Source organism: Microcebus murinus, chromosome 15, assembly GCF_040939455.1.
Source record: "Microcebus murinus isolate Inina chromosome 15, M.murinus_Inina_mat1.0, whole genome shotgun sequence".
Classification (NCBI taxonomy): domain Eukaryota; kingdom Metazoa; phylum Chordata; class Mammalia; order Primates; family Cheirogaleidae; genus Microcebus; species Microcebus murinus.
Window position 1 is genome coordinate 78,454,123 of NC_134118.1, and position 17,401 is coordinate 78,471,523.

The 17,401-nt window shown below is 62.4% G+C and overlaps 5 pseudogenes; all 5 read left to right on the top strand.

The window, feature by feature from the left end:
• The first annotated feature begins 1,075 nt into the window (after window positions 1-1,075).
• LOC142876696 (uncharacterized) lies at window positions 1,076-1,194 on the top strand (annotated as a pseudogene).
• Window positions 1,195-5,054: 3,860 nt separating this feature from the next.
• LOC142876697 (uncharacterized) lies at window positions 5,055-5,173 on the top strand (annotated as a pseudogene).
• A 3,814-nt stretch (window positions 5,174-8,987) lies between these two features.
• On the top strand, window positions 8,988-9,106 carry LOC142876698 (uncharacterized; annotated as a pseudogene).
• A 3,811-nt stretch (window positions 9,107-12,917) lies between these two features.
• LOC142876699 (uncharacterized) lies at window positions 12,918-13,036 on the top strand (annotated as a pseudogene).
• A 3,854-nt stretch (window positions 13,037-16,890) lies between these two features.
• LOC142876700 (uncharacterized) lies at window positions 16,891-17,009 on the top strand (annotated as a pseudogene).
• The last annotated feature ends 392 nt before the right edge of the window (window positions 17,010-17,401 follow it).

Here is a 17,401-nt window from a genome sequence, read left to right on the forward strand (position 1 = left end):
ACCCACGGGAGAACCTGGTCAGGGTACTTTCTCTCAGGGGCAGACTCTGATCCGGGCGGGCTACCGGTGTCTCTGTTTGCTCCTTTCTTTCTTCCACTTCGGGAAAGGCTTCCTTACTGGGTGTGGAAATCTCCTATGCCTTTCCTCGCCTATTCTGTCAGCTCTAAAATTCTCTTTCGGTTGCCACCCTCACAGATGGATTAGGAAACTCTTTGCGGTGCACTCATTAGTGAAATGACCTCAATGACGCTGGAATCCAATATCTAATCGCCGATTTTTAGCGAGTCCACACGCCAGGGTGGTTGGGGTCCAGTGCAGCCCCGGCCAGGTCCAGGCCCCTTGGACTGGGCCACAGGAGGACAAAGAGGAGGGTCCCGGCCCCCACGGTAGGTAGAGGTGCGGGCAGTTCTCCAAGGGCTTGGGTGTTTTCCAGAGGGAGGAGATGGAGGGGACTGATTTCTTCAGCGCCCCACAAACCACGCCACCCCACCCCACCCATGGGACACATCCCGAGAGAGAGAGAGAGAGAGAGAGAGAGAGAGAGAGAGAGAGAGAGAGAGAGAGAGAGAGAGAGAGACGCCCCATACACTGGCTCCCCTCCCCCGTGCGCTGTGCCCCAGCCCTGGCCCGGGGGAATAGGCGGCCGCCGGGCCACAGGGTGGGGGGCGCAGCTGAAAGGGGTTGTGGGGGAGGGCCGCCCCTGGCTGGGGTCAAAGGGCGAGCGCCCCGCCCCTCCCGCCCGTGCGAGCTGGGGGTGGGGGGCGGGGAGGTGAAGGAGGCCAGGCAAGGAGAGGAGGGGGGCTTGAAGGTCTCCACCTTGGCGGGTCCAGCCGTGGAGGCGCATCTTGTGTGAGTGTGAGTGAGTGAGTGAGTGTGAGTGTGAGTGTGTGTGTATACAGAGACAGCCCCCAACCCCGGCCCGCCCCGCCTGTCACCCCCGTCCCTCGGAGCCCGCGGGACCCGGCCGGCGAACTCAACAGGCCCGACCCGGCGCGGGGCCTGGGGCGGGGGGAGGAGGCGGCGGGGAAGCGCAGAGAGGCTCGGCTTCTTGAGCGGGGCAGGGGCGCCCTCCGCCGTCCACGGCCACACCACCCCGAACGCGCCCGATCCCGTCTGGTCTCGGAAGCTAAGCAGGCTCGGGCCTGGTTAGAACTTGGATGGGAGACCGCCCGGGAATACCGGGTGCCGTAGGCTTCTTCTTTTTTTTTTTGCCTCTGGTTCTGTCGCGTTTCTGGGAGTGCGGGGGCGGCCCGGGGTGGGGGTGACCCCCACCCTCAGCGTCCGCCGCGGTGCCTGGCGCGCCCCAGCCCGCACCGTGGGGCCTCCTCTTGTCCCGAGCCGCGACACCGCCGCCACGCGGCAGCATGCGTGGCTTCTGGACAGTCAGGTCTCAGACCAAAGGTCTGCTCTGTGGGAGCCGACACGCTGGAGGAAACCTTGAGAGTCTGAGAGGGGAGGGAGTTCCAGAAGAAGGCCAGGATGTCATTTTGAGGGAGTATGTGACCAGAACTCGTCCCGTTGCTTTTGGGGTTCTATGGGCTACACGTAGGAATCTTTGGTGGTGGCACCTGATGTTGGGGGATCCGGAGTCACACCCAGACCTGCTCCACAGGCCTCCTTTTACTTTTCTCTTCGGATTCATTTTTTTTTTTTTTTTTTGAGACAGAGTCTCGGTTTGGTGCCCAGGCTAGAGTGAGTGCCGTGGCGTCAGCCTAGCTCACAGCAACTTCAAACTCCTGGGCTCCAGTGATCCTTCTGCCTCAGCCTCCCGGGTAGCTGGGACTGCAGGCATGCGCCACCATGCCCCGCTAATTTTTATATATATATCAGTTGGCCAATTAATTCCTTTCTATTTATAGTAGAGACGGGGTCTCGCTCTTGCTCAGGCTGGTTTTGAACTCCTGACCTTGAGCAATCCGCCCGCCTCGGCCTCCCAAGAGCTAGGATTACAGGCGTGAGCCACAGCGCCCGGCCGGATTCATTATTTTTAAAAAGTGTCTCTTATCTCTATTATTGCATTTTCTTTTCTCTCTCTTTTCAAGCAGATGATGGGAGTCCAAGTATTAAGGTGACATGTGTTGCCCGTGCCCCCCTCCCCCCCCCCGTGTTCTTATTCATTTACCTCTCATGTTGCTCCAGCATATTGTGGGGGCACCAATGTTAAGGTCGGGTGCGTTGCCCTCTCCCAGCCTCCCCCCTCGGGTCAGAGCTTCAAGTGCGCCCATCCCCCAGTCGGTGCGTACCCACCCCATTCCTAATGGATGTGTATGCCCATCCCCTCCCCCCACCCGCCCGACACCCACCCGAAGAAGGTGATTCCTCTGTGTCCACTTAGGTGTCCATCGGTTCGTACCCATTTGCTGGTGAGCGCGAGCACGTGGTGCTCGTGTGTCCATTCTTGGGATACTTGGCTTACTGGAACGGGTTCCAGCTCTGGCCAGGAGAACCACGAGAGGTGCCCCCTCACCGCTGCTCCTCATAGCCGAATAGCACTCCGTGGTGTCCACGCGCCACATTTTATTTACCCACTCGTGGGTCGATGGGCACTCGGGTGGCTTCCAGGTCTTTGCGATTGTGACTTGTGCCCTGACACTAACCCTAACCCTTACCCAGCCCGTCTCCTCCACGGCCCCTGCCTGACTGACTCCTTCCCGCCCGGCCTATCACCTGTCACCGTCCTCTGCCCCTGCCTGACACGCTCCTCCCCGCCCGGGCCGTCACCGTCCTCGGCCCCTGCCTGACGGGGCTCCTCCGTCGCCTGGGCCTTCCAAGGGCTTGGTGTGGACGCTGGTTCCAGGACGCCCTCCCAGGAACCCGGTAGCAGGGCGGCCGCAGCGTCTCGCGCAACCCAACCGTCCGCCGGCTGGCCGCCATCGCTAAGTGGCCTGCGGGGGACGTGCTCCCGCTGTGCCGTGGGGGCCCAGCCTGGTGTCTTCTCTGAGGCCCCGCGGCTGCCGCTCCCCGCAAGGGGATAGCCGCGGAGGTGGGGACCGCCTCCTCATGGGGACGTACACCCAGCTCTCCACGTCGGATTCCGGGGCTCTCTGTCCTGCCAGAAGGCCCAGCTGGCCTGCGGGTCCTTAGAGTGGCAAAAACATCCGAAAACTGAGATTGAGGGTCCGGTGGGTGTCTGCACTTTTGTGCTGGGCACCCCAGGGAGGCCCGGTGGCTGGCTGGACAACGCGGTCTGCTGGGCTGGGGGGGGGGTTTGGAGGAGCAACTGATGCCCTTTGCACTTTGGGTAGCAAGTGTCTGAGGTGTCTCTGGGCCCTGTGCCATGTGGGGGCGGGGGCGGGGGCGGGGTGGGAGGAGGAGGAGGAGGAGGAGGAGGAGGAGGAGGAGGAGGAGGTGGGAAGGGCCGTGGCCTGCAGTCGTGTTCCCCGGGGTGGCACAGCATGTGGCTTCTTCCACAGGCTGCTTGGCCTGGGCTCCCTGCACCTGGGCCTTTGGAGGACTGGCCCTGTGCTTGCCAACACTTCCTGCAGGGACCCAGAGCTGGGAGGTTGCATCTCTCAGCCCTGGGTCGGGCAGAGCCCCAGCGGGCCATGCCCACAACCTCTCTCAGCAGGGGTCCCCCAGAAGGCTCCTTTGGGACCAGGATTCTCTTGCGGGTGACTCTTTAAGGTCTGGCCCCTGGATGGAGGGGCACCAGGAGTAGAGGAGCAGGAAGGGGAAGGGGGTGGCCATGCGAGGGGACACTTTCAGGCCAAGTCCCAGCTTCAGTCTGATCCTCCTGGGAACCCCGGGGTGGACATCACACCTCCTGGTTGCCCCGCTCTGAGACAAGGAGCCGGGCTTCGCATTCCCACAGCAGCCAGTCGTGGGCTGAGGACACCTGGGGCGTTGGGAACTCCCTGGCTTCTCCTTGGTTTAACATCTGGAGCTGCTTGTGAATTGTGCCGCCACACACACCCGAGTGCAGGTGTCTTCCGCACAGACTGCGGGCCTCGCTCTTCTGAATGCCGCTAGCTCGCGACCCACCCACGGGAGAACCTGGTCAGGGTACTTTCTCTCAGGGGCAGACTCTGATCCGGGCGGGCTACCGGTGTCTCTGTTTGCTCCTTTCTTTCTTCCACTTCGGGAAAGGCTTCCTTACTGGGTGTGGAAATCTCCTATGCCTTTCCTCGCCTATTCTGTCAGCTCTAAAATTCTCTTTCGGTTGCCACCCTCACAGATGGATTAGGAAACTCTTTGCGGTGCACTCATTAGTGAAATGACCTCAATGACGCTGGAATCCAATATCTAATCGCCGATTTTTAGCGAGTCCACACGCCAGGGTGGTTGGGGTCCAGTGCAGCCCCGGCCAGGTCCAGGCCCCTTGGACTGGGCCACAGGAGGACAAAGAGGAGGGTCCCGGCCCCCACGGTAGGTAGAGGTGCGGGCAGTTCTCCAAGGGCTTGGGTGTTTTCCAGAGGGAGGAGATGGAGGGGACTGATTTCTTCAGCGCCCCACAAACCACGCCACCCCACCCCACCCATGGGACACATCCCGAGAGAGAGAGAGAGAGAGAGAGAGAGAGAGAGAGAGAGAGAGAGAGAGAGAGAGAGAGAGAGAGACGCCCCATACACTGGCTCCCCTCCCCCGTGCGCTGTGCCCCAGCCCTGGCCCGGGGGAATAGGCGGCCGCCGGGCCACAGGGTGGGGGGCGCAGCTGAAAGGGGTTGTGGGGGAGGGCCGCCCCTGGCTGGGGTCAAAGGGCGAGCGCCCCGCCCCTCCCGCCCGTGCGAGCTGGGGGTGGGGGGCGGGGAGGTGAAGGAGGCCAGGCAAGGAGAGGAGGGGGGCTTGAAGGTCTCCACCTTGGCGGGTCCAGCCGTGGAGGCGCATCTTGTGTGAGTGTGAGTGAGTGAGTGAGTGTGAGTGTGAGTGTGTGTGTATACAGAGACAGCCCCCAACCCCGGCCCGCCCCGCCTGTCACCCCCGTCCCTCGGAGCCCGCGGGACCCGGCCGGCGAACTCAACAGGCCCGACCCGGCGCGGGGCCTGGGGCGGGGGGAGGAGGCGGCGGGGAAGCGCAGAGAGGCTCGGCTTCTTGAGCGGGGCAGGGGCGCCCTCCGCCGTCCACGGCCACACCACCCCGAACGCGCCCGATCCCGTCTGGTCTCGGAAGCTAAGCAGGCTCGGGCCTGGTTAGAACTTGGATGGGAGACCGCCCGGGAATACCGGGTGCCGTAGGCTTCTTCTTTTTTTTTTTGCCTCTGGTTCTGTCGCGTTTCTGGGAGTGCGGGGGCGGCCCGGGGTGGGGGTGACCCCCACCCTCAGCGTCCGCCGCGGTGCCTGGCGCGCCCCAGCCCGCACCGTGGGGCCTCCTCTTGTCCCGAGCCGCGACACCGCCGCCACGCGGCAGCATGCGTGGCTTCTGGACAGTCAGGTCTCAGACCAAAGGTCTGCTCTGTGGGAGCCGACACGCTGGAGGAAACCTTGAGAGTCTGAGAGGGGAGGGAGTTCCAGAAGAAGGCCAGGATGTCATTTTGAGGGAGTATGTGACCAGAACTCGTCCCGTTGCTTTTGGGGTTCTATGGGCTACACGTAGGAATCTTTGGTGGTGGCACCTGATGTTGGGGGATCCGGAGTCACACCCAGACCTGCTCCACAGGCCTCCTTTTACTTTTCTCTTCGGATTCATTTTTTTTTTTTTTTTTTGAGACAGAGTCTCGGTTTGTTGCCCAGGCTAGAGTGAGTGCCGTGGCGTCAGCCTAGCTCACAGCAACTTCAAACTCCTGGGCTCCAGTGATCCTTCTGCCTCAGCCTCCCGGGTAGCTGGGACTGCAGGCATGCGCCACCATGCCCCGCTAATTTTTATATATATATCAGTTGGCCAATTAATTCCTTTCTATTTATAGTAGAGACGGGGTCTCGCTCTTGCTCAGGCTGGTTTTGAACTCCTGACCTTGAGCAATCCGCCCGCCTCGGCCTCCCAAGAGCTAGGATTACAGGCGTGAGCCACAGCGCCCGGCCGGATTCATTATTTTTAAAAAGTGTCTCTTATCTCTATTATTGCATTTTCTTTTCTCTCTCTTTTCAAGCAGATGATGGGAGTCCAAGTATTAAGGTGACATGTGTTGCCCGTGCCCCCCTCCCCCCCCCCCCGTGTTCTTATTCATTTACCTCTCATGTTGCTCCAGCATATTGTGGGGGCACCAATGTTAAGGTCGGGTGCGTTGCCCTCTCCCAGCCTCCCCCCTCGGGTCAGAGCTTCAAGTGCGCCCATCCCCCAGTCGGTGCGTACCCACCCCATTCCTAATGGATGTGTATGCCCATCCCCTCCCCCCACCCGCCCGACACCCACCCGAAGAAGGTGATTCCTCTGTGTCCACTTAGGTGTCCATCGGTTCGTACCCATTTGCTGGTGAGCGCGAGCACGTGGTGCTCGTGTGTCCATTCTTGGGATACTTGGCTTACTGGAACGGGTTCCAGCTCTGGCCAGGAGAACCACGAGAGGTGCCCCCTCACCGCTGCTCCTCATAGCCGAATAGCACTCCGTGGTGTCCACGCGCCACATTTTATTTACCCACTCGTGGGTCGATGGGCACTCGGGTGGCTTCCAGGTCTTTGCGATTGTGACTTGTGCCCTGACACTAACCCTAACCCTTACCCAGCCCGTCTCCTCCACGGCCCCTGCCTGACTGACTCCTTCCCGCCCGGCCTATCACCTGTCACCGTCCTCTGCCCCTGCCTGACACGCTCCTCCCCGCCCGGGCCGTCACCGTCCTCGGCCCCTGCCTGACGGGGCTCCTCCGTCGCCTGGGCCTTCCAAGGGCTTGGTGTGGACGCTGGTTCCAGGACGCCCTCCCAGGAACCCGGTAGCAGGGCGGCCGCAGCGTCTCGCGCAACCCAACCGTCCGCCGGCTGGCCGCCATCGCTAAGTGGCCTGCGGGGGACGTGCTCCCGCTGTGCCGTGGGGGCCCAGCCTGGTGTCTTCTCTGAGGCCCCGCGGCTGCCGCTCCCCGCAAGGGGATAGCCGCGGAGGTGGGGACCGCCTCCTCATGGGGACGTACACCCAGCTCTCCACGTCGGATTCCGGGGCTCTCTGTCCTGCCAGAAGGCCCAGCTGGCCTGCGGGTCCTTAGAGTGGCAAAAACATCCGAAAACTGAGATTGAGGGTCCGGTGGGTGTCTGCACTTTTGTGCTGGGCACCCCAGGGAGGCCCGGTGGCTGGCTGGACAACGCGGTCTGCTGGGCTGGGGGGGGGGTTTGGAGGAGCAACTGATGCCCTTTGCACTTTGGGTAGCAAGTGTCTGAGGTGTCTCTGGGCCCTGTGCCATGTGGGGGCGGGGGCGGGGGCGGGGTGGGAGGAGGAGGAGGAGGAGGAGGAGGAGGAGGAGGAGGAGGAGGTGGGAAGGGCCGTGGCCTGCAGTCGTGTTCCCCGGGGTGGCACAGCATGTGGCTTCTTCCACAGGCTGCTTGGCCTGGGCTCCCTGCACCTGGGCCTTTGGAGGACTGGCCCTGTGCTTGCCAACACTTCCTGCAGGGACCCAGAGCTGGGAGGTTGCATCTCTCAGCCCTGGGTCGGGCAGAGCCCCAGCGGGCCATGCCCACAACCTCTCTCAGCAGGGGTCCCCCAGAAGGCTCCTTTGGGACCAGGATTCTCTTGCGGGTGACTCTTTAAGGTCTGGCCCCTGGATGGAGGGGCACCAGGAGTAGAGGAGCAGGAAGGGGAAGGGGGTGGCCATGCGAGGGGACACTTTCAGGCCAAGTCCCAGCTTCAGTCTGATCCTCCTGGGAACCCCGGGGTGGACATCACACCTCCTGGTTGCCCCGCTCTGAGACAAGGAGCCGGGCTTCGCATTCCCACAGCAGCCAGTCGTGGGCTGAGGACACCTGGGGCGTTGGGAACTCCCTGGCTTCTCCTTGGTTTAACATCTGGAGCTGCTTGTGAATTGTGCCGCCACACACACCCGAGTGCAGGTGTCTTCCGCACAGACTGCGGGCCTCGCTCTTCTGAATGCCGCTAGCTCGCGACCCACCCACGGGAGAACCTGGTCAGGGTACTTTCTCTCAGGGGCAGACTCTGATCCGGGCGGGCTACCGGTGTCTCTGTTTGCTCCTTTCTTTCTTCCACTTCGGGAAAGGCTTCCTTACTGGGTGTGGAAATCTCCTATGCCTTTCCTCGCCTATTCTGTCAGCTCTAAAATTCTCTTTCGGTTGCCACCCTCACAGATGGATTAGGAAACTCTTTGCGGTGCACTCATTAGTGAAATGACCTCAATGACGCTGGAATCCAATATCTAATCGCCGATTTTTAGCGAGTCCACACGCCAGGGTGGTTGGGGTCCAGTGCAGCCCCGGCCAGGTCCAGGCCCCTTGGACTGGGCCACAGGAGGACAAAGAGGAGGGTCCCGGCCCCCACGGTAGGTAGAGGTGCGGGCAGTTCTCCAAGGGCTTGGGTGTTTTCCAGAGGGAGGAGATGGAGGGGACTGATTTCTTCAGCGCCCCACAAACCACGCCACCCCACCCCACCCATGGGACACATCCCGAGAGAGAGAGAGAGAGAGAGAGAGAGAGAGAGAGAGAGAGAGAGAGAGAGAGAGAGAGAGACGCCCTGGCCCGGGGGAATAGGCGGCCGCCGGGCCACAGGGTGGGGGGCGCAGCTGAAAGGGGTTGTGGGGGAGGGCCGCCCCTGGCTGGGGTCAAAGGGCGAGCGCCCCGCCCCTCCCGCCCGTGCGAGCTGGGGGTGGGGGGCGGGGAGGTGAAGGAGGCCAGGCAAGGAGAGGAGGGGGGCTTGAAGGTCTCCACCTTGGCGGGTCCAGCCGTGGAGGCGCATCTTGTGTGAGTGTGAGTGAGTGAGTGAGTGTGAGTGTGAGTGTGTGTGTATACAGAGACAGCCCCCAACCCCGGCCCGCCCCGCCTGTCACCCCCGTCCCTCGGAGCCCGCGGGACCCGGCCGGCGAACTCAACAGGCCCGACCCGGCGCGGGGCCTGGGGCGGGAGGCGGCGGCGGGGAAGCGCAGAGAGGCTCGGCTTCTTGAGCGGGGCAGGGGCGCCCTCCGCCGTCCACGGCCACACCACCCCGAACGCGCCCGATCCCGTCTGGTCTCGGAAGCTAAGCAGGCTCGGGCCTGGTTAGAACTTGGATGGGAGACCGCCCGGGAATACCGGGTGCCGTAGGCTTCTTCTTTTTTTTTTTGCCTCTGGTTCTGTCGCGTTTCTGGGAGTGCGGGGGCGGCCCGGGGTGGGGGTGACCCCCACCCTCAGCGTCCGCCGCGGTGCCTGGCGCGCCCCAGCCCGCACCGTGGGGCCTCCTCTTGTCCCGAGCCGCGACACCGCCGCCACGCGGCAGCATGCGTGGCTTCTGGACAGTCAGGTCTCAGACCAAAGGTCTGCTCTGTGGGAGCCGACACGCTGGAGGAAACCTTGAGAGTCTGAGAGGGGAGGGAGTTCCAGAAGAAGGCCAGGATGTCATTTTGAGGGAGTATGTGACCAGAACTCGTCCCGTTGCTTTTGGGGTTCTATGGGCTACACGTAGGAATCTTTGGTGGTGGCACCTGATGTTGGGGGATCCGGAGTCACACCCAGACCTGCTCCACAGGCCTCCTTTTACTTTTCTCTTCGGATTCATTTTTTTTTTTTTTTTTTGAGACAGAGTCTCGGTTTGTTGCCCAGGCTAGAGTGAGTGCCGTGGCGTCAGCCTAGCTCACAGCAACTTCAAACTCCTGGGCTCCAGTGATCCTTCTGCCTCAGCCTCCCGGGTAGCTGGGACTGCAGGCATGCGCCACCATGCCCCGCTAATTTTTATATATATATCAGTTGGCCAATTAATTCCTTTCTATTTATAGTAGAGACGGGGTCTCGCTCTTGCTCAGGCTGGTTTTGAACTCCTGACCTTGAGCAATCCGCCCGCCTCGGCCTCCCAAGAGCTAGGATTACAGGCGTGAGCCACAGCGCCCGGCCGGATTCATTATTTTTAAAAAGTGTCTCTTATCTCTATTATTGCATTTTCTTTTCTCTCTCTTTTCAAGCAGATGATGGGAGTCCAAGTATTAAGGTGACATGTGTTGCCCGTGCCCCCCTCCCCCCCCCCCGTGTTCTTATTCATTTACCTCTCATGTTGCTCCAGCATATTGTGGGGGCACCAATGTTAAGGTCGGGTGCGTTGCCCTCTCCCAGCCTCCCCCCTCGGGTCAGAGCTTCAAGTGCGCCCATCCCCCAGTCGGTGCGTACCCACCCCATTCCTAATGGATGTGTATGCCCATCCCCTCCCCCCACCCGCCCGACACCCACCCGAAGAAGGTGATTCCTCTGTGTCCACTTAGGTGTCCATCGGTTCGTACCCATTTGCTGGTGAGCGCGAGCACGTGGTGCTCGTGTGTCCATTCTTGGGATACTTGGCTTACTGGAACGGGTTCCAGCTCTGGCCAGGAGAACCACGAGAGGTGCCCCCTCACCGCTGCTCCTCATAGCCGAATAGCACTCCGTGGTGTCCACGCGCCACATTTTATTTACCCACTCGTGGGTCGATGGGCACTCGGGTGGCTTCCAGGTCTTTGCGATTGTGACTTGTGCCCTGACACTAACCCTAACCCTTACCCAGCCCGTCTCCTCCACGGCCCCTGCCTGACTGACTCCTTCCCGCCCGGCCTATCACCTGTCACCGTCCTCTGCCCCTGCCTGACACGCTCCTCCCCGCCCGGGCCGTCACCGTCCTCGGCCCCTGCCTGACGGGGCTCCTCCGTCGCCTGGGCCTTCCAAGGGCTTGGTGTGGACGCTGGTTCCAGGACGCCCTCCCAGGAACCCGGTAGCAGGGCGGCCGCAGCGTCTCGCGCAACCCAACCGTCCGCCGGCTGGCCGCCATCGCTAAGTGGCCTGCGGGGGACGTGCTCCCGCTGTGCCGTGGGGGCCCAGCCTGGTGTCTTCTCTGAGGCCCCGCGGCTGCCGCTCCCCGCAAGGGGATAGCCGCGGAGGTGGGGACCGCCTCCTCATGGGGACGTACACCCAGCTCTCCACGTCGGATTCCGGGGCTCTCTGTCCTGCCAGAAGGCCCAGCTGGCCTGCGGGTCCTTAGAGTGGCAAAAACATCCGAAAACTGAGATTGAGGGTCCGGTGGGTGTCTGCACTTTTGTGCTGGGCACCCCAGGGAGGCCCGGTGGCTGGCTGGACAACGCGGTCTGCTGGGCTGGGGGGGGGGTTTGGAGGAGCAACTGATGCCCTTTGCACTTTGGGTAGCAAGTGTCTGAGGTGTCTCTGGGCCCTGTGCCATGTGGGGGCGGGGGCGGGGGCGGGGTGGGAGGAGGAGGAGGAGGAGGAGGAGGAGGAGGAGGAGGAGGAGGTGGGAAGGGCCGTGGCCTGCAGTCGTGTTCCCCGGGGTGGCACAGCATGTGGCTTCTTCCACAGGCTGCTTGGCCTGGGCTCCCTGCACCTGGGCCTTTGGAGGACTGGCCCTGTGCTTGCCAACACTTCCTGCAGGGACCCAGAGCTGGGAGGTTGCATCTCTCAGCCCTGGGTCGGGCAGAGCCCCAGCGGGCCATGCCCACAACCTCTCTCAGCAGGGGTCCCCCAGAAGGCTCCTTTGGGACCAGGATTCTCTTGCGGGTGACTCTTTAAGGTCTGGCCCCTGGATGGAGGGGCACCAGGAGTAGAGGAGCAGGAAGGGGAAGGGGGTGGCCATGCGAGGGGACACTTTCAGGCCAAGTCCCAGCTTCAGTCTGATCCTCCTGGGAACCCCGGGGTGGACATCACACCTCCTGGTTGCCCCGCTCTGAGACAAGGAGCCGGGCTTCGCATTCCCACAGCAGCCAGTCGTGGGCTGAGGACACCTGGGGCGTTGGGAACTCCCTGGCTTCTCCTTGGTTTAACATCTGGAGCTGCTTGTGAATTGTGCCGCCACACACACCCGAGTGCAGGTGTCTTCCGCACAGACTGCGGGCCTCGCTCTTCTGAATGCCGCTAGCTCGCGACCCACCCACGGGAGAACCTGGTCAGGGTACTTTCTCTCAGGGGCAGACTCTGATCCGGGCGGGCTACCGGTGTCTCTGTTTGCTCCTTTCTTTCTTCCACTTCGGGAAAGGCTTCCTTACTGGGTGTGGAAATCTCCTATGCCTTTCCTCGCCTATTCTGTCAGCTCTAAAATTCTCTTTCGGTTGCCACCCTCACAGATGGATTAGGAAACTCTTTGCGGTGCACTCATTAGTGAAATGACCTCAATGACGCTGGAATCCAATATCTAATCGCCGATTTTTAGCGAGTCCACACGCCAGGGTGGTTGGGGTCCAGTGCAGCCCCGGCCAGGTCCAGGCCCCTTGGACTGGGCCACAGGAGGACAAAGAGGAGGGTCCCGGCCCCCACGGTAGGTAGAGGTGCGGGCAGTTCTCCAAGGGCTTGGGTGTTTTCCAGAGGGAGGAGATGGAGGGGACTGATTTCTTCAGCGCCCCACAAACCACGCCACCCCACCCCACCCATGGGACACATCCCGAGAGAGAGAGAGAGAGAGAGAGAGAGAGAGAGAGAGAGAGAGAGAGAGAGAGAGAGAGACGCCCTGGCCCGGGGGAATAGGCGGCCGCCGGGCCACAGGGTGGGGGGCGCAGCTGAAAGGGGTTGTGGGGGAGGGCCGCCCCTGGCTGGGGTCAAAGGGCGAGCGCCCCGCCCCTCCCGCCCGTGCGAGCTGGGGGTGGGGGGCGGGGAGGTGAAGGAGGCCAGGCAAGGAGAGGAGGGGGGCTTGAAGGTCTCCACCTTGGCGGGTCCAGCCGTGGAGGCGCATCTTGTGTGAGTGTGAGTGAGTGAGTGAGTGTGAGTGTGAGTGTGTGTGTATACAGAGACAGCCCCCAACCCCGGCCCGCCCCGCCTGTCACCCCCGTCCCTCGGAGCCCGCGGGACCCGGCCGGCGAACTCAACAGGCCCGACCCGGCGCGGGGCCTGGGGCGGGAGGCGGCGGCGGGGAAGCGCAGAGAGGCTCGGCTTCTTGAGCGGGGCAGGGGCGCCCTCCGCCGTCCACGGCCACACCACCCCGAACGCGCCCGATCCCGTCTGGTCTCGGAAGCTAAGCAGGCTCGGGCCTGGTTAGAACTTGGATGGGAGACCGCCCGGGAATACCGGGTGCCGTAGGCTTCTTCTTTTTTTTTTTGCCTCTGGTTCTGTCGCGTTTCTGGGAGTGCGGGGGCGGCCCGGGGTGGGGGTGACCCCCACCCTCAGCGTCCGCCGCGGTGCCTGGCGCGCCCCAGCCCGCACCGTGGGGCCTCCTCTTGTCCCGAGCCGCGACACCGCCGCCACGCGGCAGCATGCGTGGCTTCTGGACAGTCAGGTCTCAGACCAAAGGTCTGCTCTGTGGGAGCCGACACGCTGGAGGAAACCTTGAGAGTCTGAGAGGGGAGGGAGTTCCAGAAGAAGGCCAGGATGTCATTTTGAGGGAGTATGTGACCAGAACTCGTCCCGTTGCTTTTGGGGTTCTATGGGCTACACGTAGGAATCTTTGGTGGTGGCACCTGATGTTGGGGGATCCGGAGTCACACCCAGACCTGCTCCACAGGCCTCCTTTTACTTTTCTCTTCGGATTCATTTTTTTTTTTTTTTTTTGAGACAGAGTCTCGGTTTGTTGCCCAGGCTAGAGTGAGTGCCGTGGCGTCAGCCTAGCTCACAGCAACTTCAAACTCCTGGGCTCCAGTGATCCTTCTGCCTCAGCCTCCCGGGTAGCTGGGACTGCAGGCATGCGCCACCATGCCCCGCTAATTTTTATATATATATCAGTTGGCCAATTAATTCCTTTCTATTTATAGTAGAGACGGGGTCTCGCTCTTGCTCAGGCTGGTTTTGAACTCCTGACCTTGAGCAATCCGCCCGCCTCGGCCTCCCAAGAGCTAGGATTACAGGCGTGAGCCACAGCGCCCGGCCGGATTCATTATTTTTAAAAAGTGTCTCTTATCTCTATTATTGCATTTTCTTTTCTCTCTCTTTTCAAGCAGATGATGGGAGTCCAAGTATTAAGGTGACATGTGTTGCCCGTGCCCCCCTCCCCCCCCCCCGTGTTCTTATTCATTTACCTCTCATGTTGCTCCAGCATATTGTGGGGGCACCAATGTTAAGGTCGGGTGCGTTGCCCTCTCCCAGCCTCCCCCCTCGGGTCAGAGCTTCAAGTGCGCCCATCCCCCAGTCGGTGCGTACCCACCCCATTCCTAATGGATGTGTATGCCCATCCCCTCCCCCCACCCGCCCGACACCCACCCGAAGAAGGTGATTCCTCTGTGTCCACTTAGGTGTCCATCGGTTCGTACCCATTTGCTGGTGAGCGCGAGCACGTGGTGCTCGTGTGTCCATTCTTGGGATACTTGGCTTACTGGAACGGGTTCCAGCTCTGGCCAGGAGAACCACGAGAGGTGCCCCCTCACCGCTGCTCCTCATAGCCGAATAGCACTCCGTGGTGTCCACGCGCCACATTTTATTTACCCACTCGTGGGTCGATGGGCACTCGGGTGGCTTCCAGGTCTTTGCGATTGTGACTTGTGCCCTGACACTAACCCTAACCCTTACCCAGCCCGTCTCCTCCACGGCCCCTGCCTGACTGACTCCTTCCCGCCCGGCCTATCACCTGTCACCGTCCTCTGCCCCTGCCTGACACGCTCCTCCCCGCCCGGGCCGTCACCGTCCTCGGCCCCTGCCTGACGGGGCTCCTCCGTCGCCTGGGCCTTCCAAGGGCTTGGTGTGGACGCTGGTTCCAGGACGCCCTCCCAGGAACCCGGTAGCAGGGCGGCCGCAGCGTCTCGCGCAACCCAACCGTCCGCCGGCTGGCCGCCATCGCTAAGTGGCCTGCGGGGGACGTGCTCCCGCTGTGCCGTGGGGGCCCAGCCTGGTGTCTTCTCTGAGGCCCCGCGGCTGCCGCTCCCCGCAAGGGGATAGCCGCGGAGGTGGGGACCGCCTCCTCATGGGGACGTACACCCAGCTCTCCACGTCGGATTCCGGGGCTCTCTGTCCTGCCAGAAGGCCCAGCTGGCCTGCGGGTCCTTAGAGTGGCAAAAACATCCGAAAACTGAGATTGAGGGTCCGGTGGGTGTCTGCACTTTTGTGCTGGGCACCCCAGGGAGGCCCGGTGGCTGGCTGGACAACGCGGTCTGCTGGGCTGGGGGGGGGGTTTGGAGGAGCAACTGATGCCCTTTGCACTTTGGGTAGCAAGTGTCTGAGGTGTCTCTGGGCCCTGTGCCATGTGGGGGCGGGGGCGGGGGCGGGGTGGGAGGAGGAGGAGGAGGAGGAGGAGGAGGAGGAGGAGGAGGAGGTGGGAAGGGCCGTGGCCTGCAGTCGTGTTCCCCGGGGTGGCACAGCATGTGGCTTCTTCCACAGGCTGCTTGGCCTGGGCTCCCTGCACCTGGGCCTTTGGAGGACTGGCCCTGTGCTTGCCAACACTTCCTGCAGGGACCCAGAGCTGGGAGGTTGCATCTCTCAGCCCTGGGTCGGGCAGAGCCCCAGCGGGCCATGCCCACAACCTCTCTCAGCAGGGGTCCCCCAGAAGGCTCCTTTGGGACCAGGATTCTCTTGCGGGTGACTCTTTAAGGTCTGGCCCCTGGATGGAGGGGCACCAGGAGTAGAGGAGCAGGAAGGGGAAGGGGGTGGCCATGCGAGGGGACACTTTCAGGCCAAGTCCCAGCTTCAGTCTGATCCTCCTGGGAACCCCGGGGTGGACATCACACCTCCTGGTTGCCCCGCTCTGAGACAAGGAGCCGGGCTTCGCATTCCCACAGCAGCCAGTCGTGGGCTGAGGACACCTGGGGCGTTGGGAACTCCCTGGCTTCTCCTTGGTTTAACATCTGGAGCTGCTTGTGAATTGTGCCGCCACACACACCCGAGTGCAGGTGTCTTCCGCACAGACTGCGGGCCTCGCTCTTCTGAATGCCGCTAGCTCGCGACCCACCCACGGGAGAACCTGGTCAGGGTACTTTCTCTCAGGGGCAGACTCTGATCCGGGCGGGCTACCGGTGTCTCTGTTTGCTCCTTTCTTTCTTCCACTTCGGGAAAGGCTTCCTTACTGGGTGTGGAAATCTCCTATGCCTTTCCTCGCCTATTCTGTCAGCTCTAAAATTCTCTTTCGGTTGCCACCCTCACAGATGGATTAGGAAACTCTTTGCGGTGCACTCATTAGTGAAATGACCTCAATGACGCTGGAATCCAATATCTAATCGCCGATTTTTAGCGAGTCCACACGCCAGGGTGGTTGGGGTCCAGTGCAGCCCCGGCCAGGTCCAGGCCCCTTGGACTGGGCCACAGGAGGACAAAGAGGAGGGTCCCGGCCCCCACGGTAGGTAGAGGTGCGGGCAGTTCTCCAAGGGCTTGGGTGTTTTCCAGAGGGAGGAGATGGAGGGGACTGATTTCTTCAGCGCCCCACAAACCACGCCACCCCACCCCACCCATGGGACACATCCCGAGAGAGAGAGAGAGAGAGAGAGAGAGAGAGAGAGAGAGAGAGAGAGAGAGAGAGAGAGAGACGCCCCATACACTGGCTCCCCTCCCCCGTGCGCTGTGCCCCAGCCCTGGCCCGGGGGAATAGGCGGCCGCCGGGCCACAGGGTGGGGGGCGCAGCTGAAAGGGGTTGTGGGGGAGGGCCGCCCCTGGCTGGGGTCAAAGGGCGAGCGCCCCGCCCCTCCCGCCCGTGCGAGCTGGGGGTGGGGGGCGGGGAGGTGAAGGAGGCCAGGCAAGGAGAGGAGGGGGGCTTGAAGGTCTCCACCTTGGCGGGTCCAGCCGTGGAGGCGCATCTTGTGTGAGTGTGAGTGAGTGAGTGAGTGTGAGTGTGAGTGTGTGTGTATACAGAGACAGCCCCCAACCCCGGCCCGCCCCGCCTGTCACCCCCGTCCCTCGGAGCCCGCGGGACCCGGCCGGCGAACTCAACAGGCCCGACCCGGCGCGGGGCCTGGGGCGGGAGGCGGCGGCGGGGAAGCGCAGAGAGGCTCGGCTTCTTGAGCGGGGCAGGGGCGCCCTCCGCCGTCCACGGCCACACCACCCCGAACGCGCCCGATCCCGTCTGGTCTCGGAAGCTAAGCAGGCTCGGGCCTGGTTAGAACTTGGATGGGAGACCGCCCGGGAATACCGGGTGCCGTAGGCTTCTTCTTTTTTTTTTTGCCTCTGGTTCTGTCGCGTTTCTGGGAGTGCGGGGGCGGCCCGGGGTGGGGGTGACCCCCACCCTCAGCGTCCGCCGCGGTGCCTGGCGCGCCCCAGCCCGCACCGTGGGGCCTCCTCTTGTCCCGAGCCGCGACACCGCCGCCACGCGGCAGCATGCGTGGCTTCTGGACAGTCAGGTCTCAGACCAAAGGTCTGCTCTGTGGGAGCCGACACGCTGGAGGAAACCTTGAGAGTCTGAGAGGGGAGGGAGTTCCAGAAGAAGGCCAGGATGTCATTTTGAGGGAGTATGTGACCAGAACTCGTCCCGTTGCTTTTGGGGTTCTATGGGCTACACGTAGGAATCTTTGGTGGTGGCACCTGATGTTGGGGGATCCG